Below are 7,897 nucleotides of genomic sequence, written 5' to 3'. Positions count from 1 at the left end.
TAATTCAATCACTTGCTTACCATTTACTATGCTTAGTTCTATGCAAATTAGAAACTCCTTTCTAATTTCATTCACTCTAGCCAGAGATTCCTGAACTAGCATAAGTGGATCAGCCTTGAACATTCGCTTCCTTCACTGGAAGGGGTAGATCCTTTATTGATCATACACTATCTTCGTGTACAAATTCCTATACCCAGAAGAGCCCTAATAATTGTCCCTGGAGACTAAGAACTAAACCAAAGCATAGTTCAGTGTCAACAAGATGACTATGATGACCTTAAGTCTAAGGATACTTGTACAACTATCACTATGTGAACAACTGCTGACACGTGAGTGAACTCCATCAGTTGTTCAGCTGTGCGAGTCATGTTCAGTGAACTTATTCTATAATAAGCACCTACATACTAGCTATAGTGTCACCACACAAATGTCTATGAGAACAGACATCCTTCATAATGAAGCAAGCATAGTATGTACCGATCTTTGCGGATTATTAATTACCAGTTAGTAATCCTATGACCAGGAACTATTTAAGTTTAGAGTTATCATCTTTTTAGGTCTCACTATTATGATCTCATCATAATCCATAAAAAGCTTTACTCTAAACTATGGTATATCTTATTTAAACACTTAAATAGTTAGAGCCCGTAATAAAAACAAAACAAGTCTTTTATTAAAATCAATGAAATCAAAAACAGATTATATAAAAAGTTATTCCTAAATCCTAATACATGATTGGACTTAGGACATATTCCTTTCACCAACTTCCTTAAGTGAACCAGGTGTTGGAGCAACTCCTGAAAGATTGAATCGACTTGAATCTGTACAAATGGTTTACCATACCTTTTTGAAAGAACATATCTTGTTATATTTTATGACAGATGGAAAGGTATACCATATCAGGCAGAATGCTATACCACTGAAGTATTTTGAGGAACTGGAACATGTTCTATTCCTACTTCAAGTGAAAGACAGATTAACAGATAGTGCTGCAGGTTATTTAAAATCATAAATTCAAAGACAGAAGAAGCTTTATTCTGTAAAGTCTGTCAGCACATACTGCCCCAAGTACAGAGATCACAAAGGTGATATTGTCGAAATGAAGCCTAACTCTGCTAAGATTATAACTACTTTTCTGGGTTATAAGGCTGTGGAATTCAATTTAGAGTCTGACAAGGCATATCTGATCAGACTAGATCAGGAGATAAGAAAAGCTAAGATAAATGATCTCAGAGCAGCTATTTTTCAAACTGGTGAAGATACAGCTGAATTGATAAATGCTAAAAGGAGGATGATCAATGAACTTGAATATGCTGAGAGATGTCTTTTGAAAAACTATCTCTGAACAAATCCTGACATCAAAGAGATCAGAAATTGAAGCCAAGTCAAAGATCTACAACTGCTTAAATTCTGAAGTGTATACAGACTGAAGTTGTTATCAGACCTTAAGATGGTAAAGCTAAAAGGACTGTAAGTTGTAGTAATCTATTCAAATTCTAATGCATTTGTACTTAATGTTTTTGACATCATCAAATATCTGTTGAACTTGTATATTGTGCTAATTTACAAGTTGGGGGAGATTGTTAGATATATTTGATAATGTCATGTGTAATATAATTTGTGTTTAGTTTTCAGATCTTAACAAACAGGACAAATCAGTACTTAACTGGAAATCAGCACTTATACTGAAGACAGAACTTAAGATATCAGAACTTAAGTTATCAGAACTTAAGTTAACAGAAGATATTTATCAGGAGATAATATCAGGACTTAAGATGACTTTCAGATAAGGCAGGCGGTTGATTGAAAGGAAAGAAGATCGAGACTAAGACAGAAAGAAATATGCATGAAGAAAGAATTCTATGAAGAATAGAATACTTGGAAGAAAATATAACTAGTTGATATAATTTAGGAAGCGGAATTATATTCCATATCAATTAGAACATTATCTTGTAACTGTGTAGTATATAAACACAGGCATAGGGTTTACACTAAAAGTGTTATCATTATCGAAGTTATTATTCATTGTAACCCTAGCAGCTCTCGTGATAATTTGTTCATCACTGAGAGAGGACAGTTCCATATTATAACAGAGTTTATTGTGTTGAATAAAATCTATTTTCTGTTACTTGAGTTCTTATATTCGATTTGATTGTAGTAAACACTGTATTCAACCCCCTTCTATAGTGTGTGTGACCTAACATATGCTGCACGCCCGAATCGGAGTTCGATAACGCCTTCATTCGTACGATTGATTCTCAGGAACGTATCGGTTTTCTCTGTATTTACGGTATTTTAACTGGTTGAAAATGAATAAACGAAATAAATGAAATAAGAAATGGGCTATTTATATTTACGGAATATTGGTTCGTTCTGGATCATTTTGGATCGTTAAATTAGTTGTTTAGCCGCTAAGTAACTACAAAATATTCCAAAAATAGATTACTTAGCCGCTAAGTAACTATAAAAACGATACAATTTAATACCTGAATTGGATAATCATCAAAACCGAGCTTTTTATAAAACACCATATACAAAAATAATGTAAAAATATCTCGTCTCTCGAGAATACGGGTTTTGTTGATTTATCGAAATGGTTATCGTATCGAAAATATTGTGCCGGGCCACGCACGGGTCAAACCGTAATCCGGATCGAAAAAGTCAAAACACGGAAAATGTCCGGAATAACCAGATTAGGTTGGGAAGGAGTTTTCGGAAGAGTTTCGGGTTGTAAAAACGCAAAAATGGCTGAGGTTGGACGATTCCCGGCTTTATAAATTTTTTTTGGTAATTACTCAGAAAATAATTAATAATTTATAAATCATTATAAAATTATATAACAGTCCAAAAATTACCAGAAAAATATCACAATTATCTATATTTTATTCTGGACATATAAAAATTATAATATTCAAAGAATATCATATATAAACATCCAAAACATCAACTCCAATTACCAGATAATCCACCAAAATTCACATAAAATCACATAAACCATTCTAAATAATAATAAAATAATATATGAAAATATGGGATATTATAACATTACTGTCTATTTACTCTTTAGAACTTCTTGCGGTGTAAATTATAATATATTCCCTATGATTTCCTGAACATTGTGAACTCTTTTTCTGATATAAGCATTATTTTTTCATATCACGGTATTGGTTTGTTCATACTCTCATTGTTATGTTAGTAATGCTTTTATATGGATTTTGCTAGAAAGGTACTTGTCAAGTTATTCACACTTTGTTTTGCTCATGAAAGTACTTGTCGTGTTTGTTTATAGAAAATGTTGTTCTCTTTCTTGTTCTTTAATAATATCGACCTTATTTTACAGAAAAATGTATCCTTAAAAGTAAGGATCTGGCGTGGTACTTTTTTTGCCCCAAATAGAAAAAATATTCTGGTGGGGTAAGATCAAACCGAGCAACTGAAAATGGATACTGGAAAATTATTGGCACCGACAAACTTGTTACCATCAATCAGAGGACTATAGGAACCATAAAATCACTGATTTTTAATAAGGGCTAGCCACCAAAAGGGGAACGAACTAATTGGGTAATGCATGAATACAATCTCGGAGATAAAAATTTAGTCGGTGTACTTCAGGTATTATAATTTAATGCTCAGTTTGTTAATAATATTAGACAGCATCCACTATGTCATATATATAAACTTTAGATATGGTCCTTCCTTAATTCTGACGATTCTATAATATGGTTTGGTGGCTTGAATAATATGCTAGGCTACTCAGACGATGGAAAAGATCTTTATGTAAGAATGCCGTTGTATGAATTGATAAACCCGCTGCTGCATTTCGTGTTATGATAATTGACGGAAGACTCTATGTTGATTCCTACTATTGATGCGTTCAAAGCAGGTCCCTTCTCAATGTTTGGGGTTTTGTGCAGCTCTTGAGGAGGTATCCTGGGCAGGTTTCGGAAGTGGATTTGATGTTTGATTTTTCATTTTATATTAGGCCAGGTTTGAAAGGTCTAAAAGATAGTGCTGATAGTTTTAATTTTTGTTAATAGCAATAAAATGATTTAGTTGATGGTTGTTTATTATTGGATATTTGGGATGTAATTTTGAATGATGTTGGATGTTATATTGAATAAAAGAAGAAATTAAATAAATATTTGGTTTAGTTTTTTTAAATTAAAATATTTAAATATTACATATTCATTTTATTACACATGTGGGCCCCACCATGTAAGTTCCACTGGTGGGGCCCCAATGTGGGGCTCATTTTTGTAGTGGGGCCCACATGGTGTGGCCCATTTTTTGTCAGTTAGTATACCTATTGCAACACCAAATCTGTGGCCCATTTTTTATCAGTTAGTATACCTATTGCAACACCAAATCTGTATTGCTATATTCTAAAAATCATGTTACAATTGATATCTATAGCAACATATTTTGTTGTGTTACCATAGATTGACACTGATGTAAGGTTAGATACCTATAGTGAGGGCCTTAGACCCAACACCGAAAAAGTGTTGTAATAGACCTATTTTTGCCTATAGCAACATTTTTAGGGGTCTATAGCAACACATTTTTTGTGTTCGTTAAAGTCATCTATGGCGTAGTGCTCCAGATTTGGCATGTCTCTCACTAACTCCTTTTTCACCAGGGTATTGATAGCTTTGTAATTCAGGTGAGAGAGCTTCTTGTGCCACAACCAACATATTCCATCCTTATTTGCTGAGTATAAATCTGTAATAAATAAGCTTCCCTTTCTTGCTCCTTTTAAAGAAACTTCACCAGTCTTTTTGCTGATAATTGAGCATTCTCATTTGTCAAATAAAACCTTGAATCCTCTATCTGTGAATTGACTGACACTCAGGAGATTCACCTCAAGACCAGCGACCAGTGCTATATATTCAATTACAACATTTCCAGAAACTAAATTATCATATCTTATTGTGAATCCTTTGTTGTTGTCTTCAAACGTCACCCATAAGCCATTCCTCTCCTCAAACTGTGATAACAGGGTTTTATCACCAATCATATTTCTGGAGCATCCACTTTCTATGATCCATATGACCTTCTTTACCTTGCCCTGCACACAATGAGGATTAAGTGTGTTTAGCTACCCAAGCAGTGTTGGGTACTTTCTTTATTTTAACAAAAGTTGTGAAAGTAGAATTTGATAATTCGGAAAGAACAGTGTTCAGTGACTGATTTACATTTTCCTTCTTAGTTGTAGATCCAATTTTAACTTCTTTAATATCTACTCTTAGTTTATAACAATTGGACATCACTTTCGTATTACAAAAAATGCAATCAAATTTGTCACAGAAGGAATAGGGATCTTCATCCTTTGCTTCATTGTATTTTTCATGCTCTCACTTTTGGCTCACTAACATCCTTTTTACAGAGGTGAGTTAGATGACTTGTAGAGCCACACTTTTGACATTGTTTCCTGGGAGCATCTGTGTAACACCCCCAGATCTGGGGTCGGGGATCCGGGTCGTCACAGTCTTTCTTTCCACAATATCAATTAACTTAATTAATAATAAATAACCTCATGCTGTGACCCCACACTAACACACACCACAACACGTTATAGTCTCAGAGATGAAATTGAAATAAGTACAAGTCCTTGAATCCACAATTAAAAGTTATTACAACCCAAAATGATTACTTGATAAGTTTACAATTAATTGCCATTATCTGCCACAAGTTATAATTATACATAATTGATTCCCAAAAAGAATGCCTGATCTACAAATAGATCTACCTCTACAGCTATAGCAGCTACGATATCAACGGGAAGACGTCGGACGCTTCCCACGCTCTTGCGCTGGGTCTGCTTGAGTCTGGCCATCTTTCATAACTGCGGTTGTGTGATGAAGAAATGAAGCAAGAGTGAGCATTACAGCTCGCAAGATAATATATAGTGTAAACAATAATGCAAGTATCTAAATGGATGACTTACTGGAAACCTTTATCAAGTGTAAGGTAATTACTTACTGGATATAAGCTTAAAGGAAGATGAATTTACCAATTACTTCACTATACTAATACCATTTTAGAAATCTACTTGAACTACCACTATTCAAAGTATAATAAGTTTTCGAAGGTTCATTATATAAATGAGACTACAATATAAGACTTGACTAGATTCAATCTTTGAAATATTGTTTAAAGGAAATAAAGTTACGAGATACTTCATTTGATGGAAATATCATTATAACTGTTTGACCCTGTCAATGCTTCGGCAATCATCCATCCGTAGCCTTTCGATTGAAATGCTCCGGGTAGTGTTGCAGAAATATCCTAACCGGATGATGAACTCATTACGGGAGTTTTCCGCGCCAGGAAGACCACTTACGATGATCAGTCGCAGTAGTGCAACCCCGCCATTTTCTACATGTAGAGGAGAACAGTCGAATTTACTTGTCAACCGAACCATGGACTCTTAAGAAATGGACCGTCTTAGCGGAACTTCCAGGCCATTTGGGCCAATATAATAAGGCTGGGCCGGCGCCACTTGACCACTTACGCCACTCCTAGTTCAGATGAAATCCATGACTCTGAAATGTAAAGCTCGTCCCCCCTTTCCCCAAGTAGAAACTTGTTAATACGGATCCACCAAGAAGTCGTATCTAGTTGGAAAGGAAAACTCACCGATATTTCCCAGGCGGTGCCTGTTAATGGATTAACTTATTCCAAGAATTTTACTTCCCGAGTGTTGGGTAAGTAATCAAAAACTCTTTTATCAAAACATCAACCTTGTTGCGAATATAAAAATACATCACGGAGCCGGATACCTCAGATTTTTTTGAGCGAGTATTTAAATCGCCTTCGAAAGGAAGATCTTAAATTTGAAAATGAGTTTTGGGATTCGCTTTAACCTTCCAAAAATAGATTTGATAAAGTTTGAAAATAATCTCTGTAAAATATTTAAAGTAAGAATGATTTGATAGTATCAATTATTTTCCGAATACTTAGCAATTATCGAAACATTATTCTTTAATAAAATAAAGAATATTATTTAATAAAATAAATGGAATCATAAGCCCTCAAATGAATATTCAAAATAATATTCATTAAATAAAATAAGCGGAGTCATAAGTCCTCGAATGAATATTCAAAATATTATTCATTAAATAAAATAAGCGGAGTCATAAGTCCTCGAATGAATATTTAAAATAATATTCATTAAATAAAATAAAGTTAACGAATAAACCTTATTCGATTAATAGTTTTGAAAACTATATCTATATATAAATAAATAAATATATATATATATATATATATATATATTATACTCGGGAACATTGACTCCCGGTTTAGAAAATGTTCACCTTTGGGTCCCCTATACTAAGGGTATACGCATCTACTGCTTATCTCTAGCATAGGTATTATACAACTTATAAGCATTTGAATCAACAATTAGATATCAAGATTTCGAAACAGGCATACATATAAATATCATATCACATGCTCCAATATATCGCAAGACTTTGCTAATAATAACCATGCACTTATCACAAGATAATGCAAAGACATATATATATCACAACAACAATATAACGGGTAAAAAACTTGCCTGAGCGACTGGGGGTGGTAAAAGGCCTGGGGCGAGTCTGGTAATCTATAAACAATATATAAGTTGAAATTAAACCAAATTCGCTTAAGAATCTAGACTTTAACCAATTAGACTCTAACGTTCACTTTTGCGCTTAACGATTCACTTAAGTCGCTCGAGTACCCTCGGCTCCACCATTTTTAATAAATTAACCATTAATAATTTTAAGGCGATTCTTTTGCGAGTACTCTACCAACTGCCTAATCCACTTTACATAATTGTTTCATACTCCAATTAGTCATTTAAGGGCCTTAACCAAGGTTTCAAAGTAAGGCGAGGGGTAATGGTTCGTTCGTG

The sequence above is a fragment of the Apium graveolens genome, chromosome 9 (genome assembly GCF_009905375.1).
Source record: "Apium graveolens cultivar Ventura chromosome 9, ASM990537v1, whole genome shotgun sequence".
Lineage (NCBI taxonomy): Eukaryota > Viridiplantae > Streptophyta > Magnoliopsida > Apiales > Apiaceae > Apium > Apium graveolens.
The sequence above is the reverse complement of the archived record's forward strand: the minus strand, read 5'-3'. Positions refer to the sequence as shown.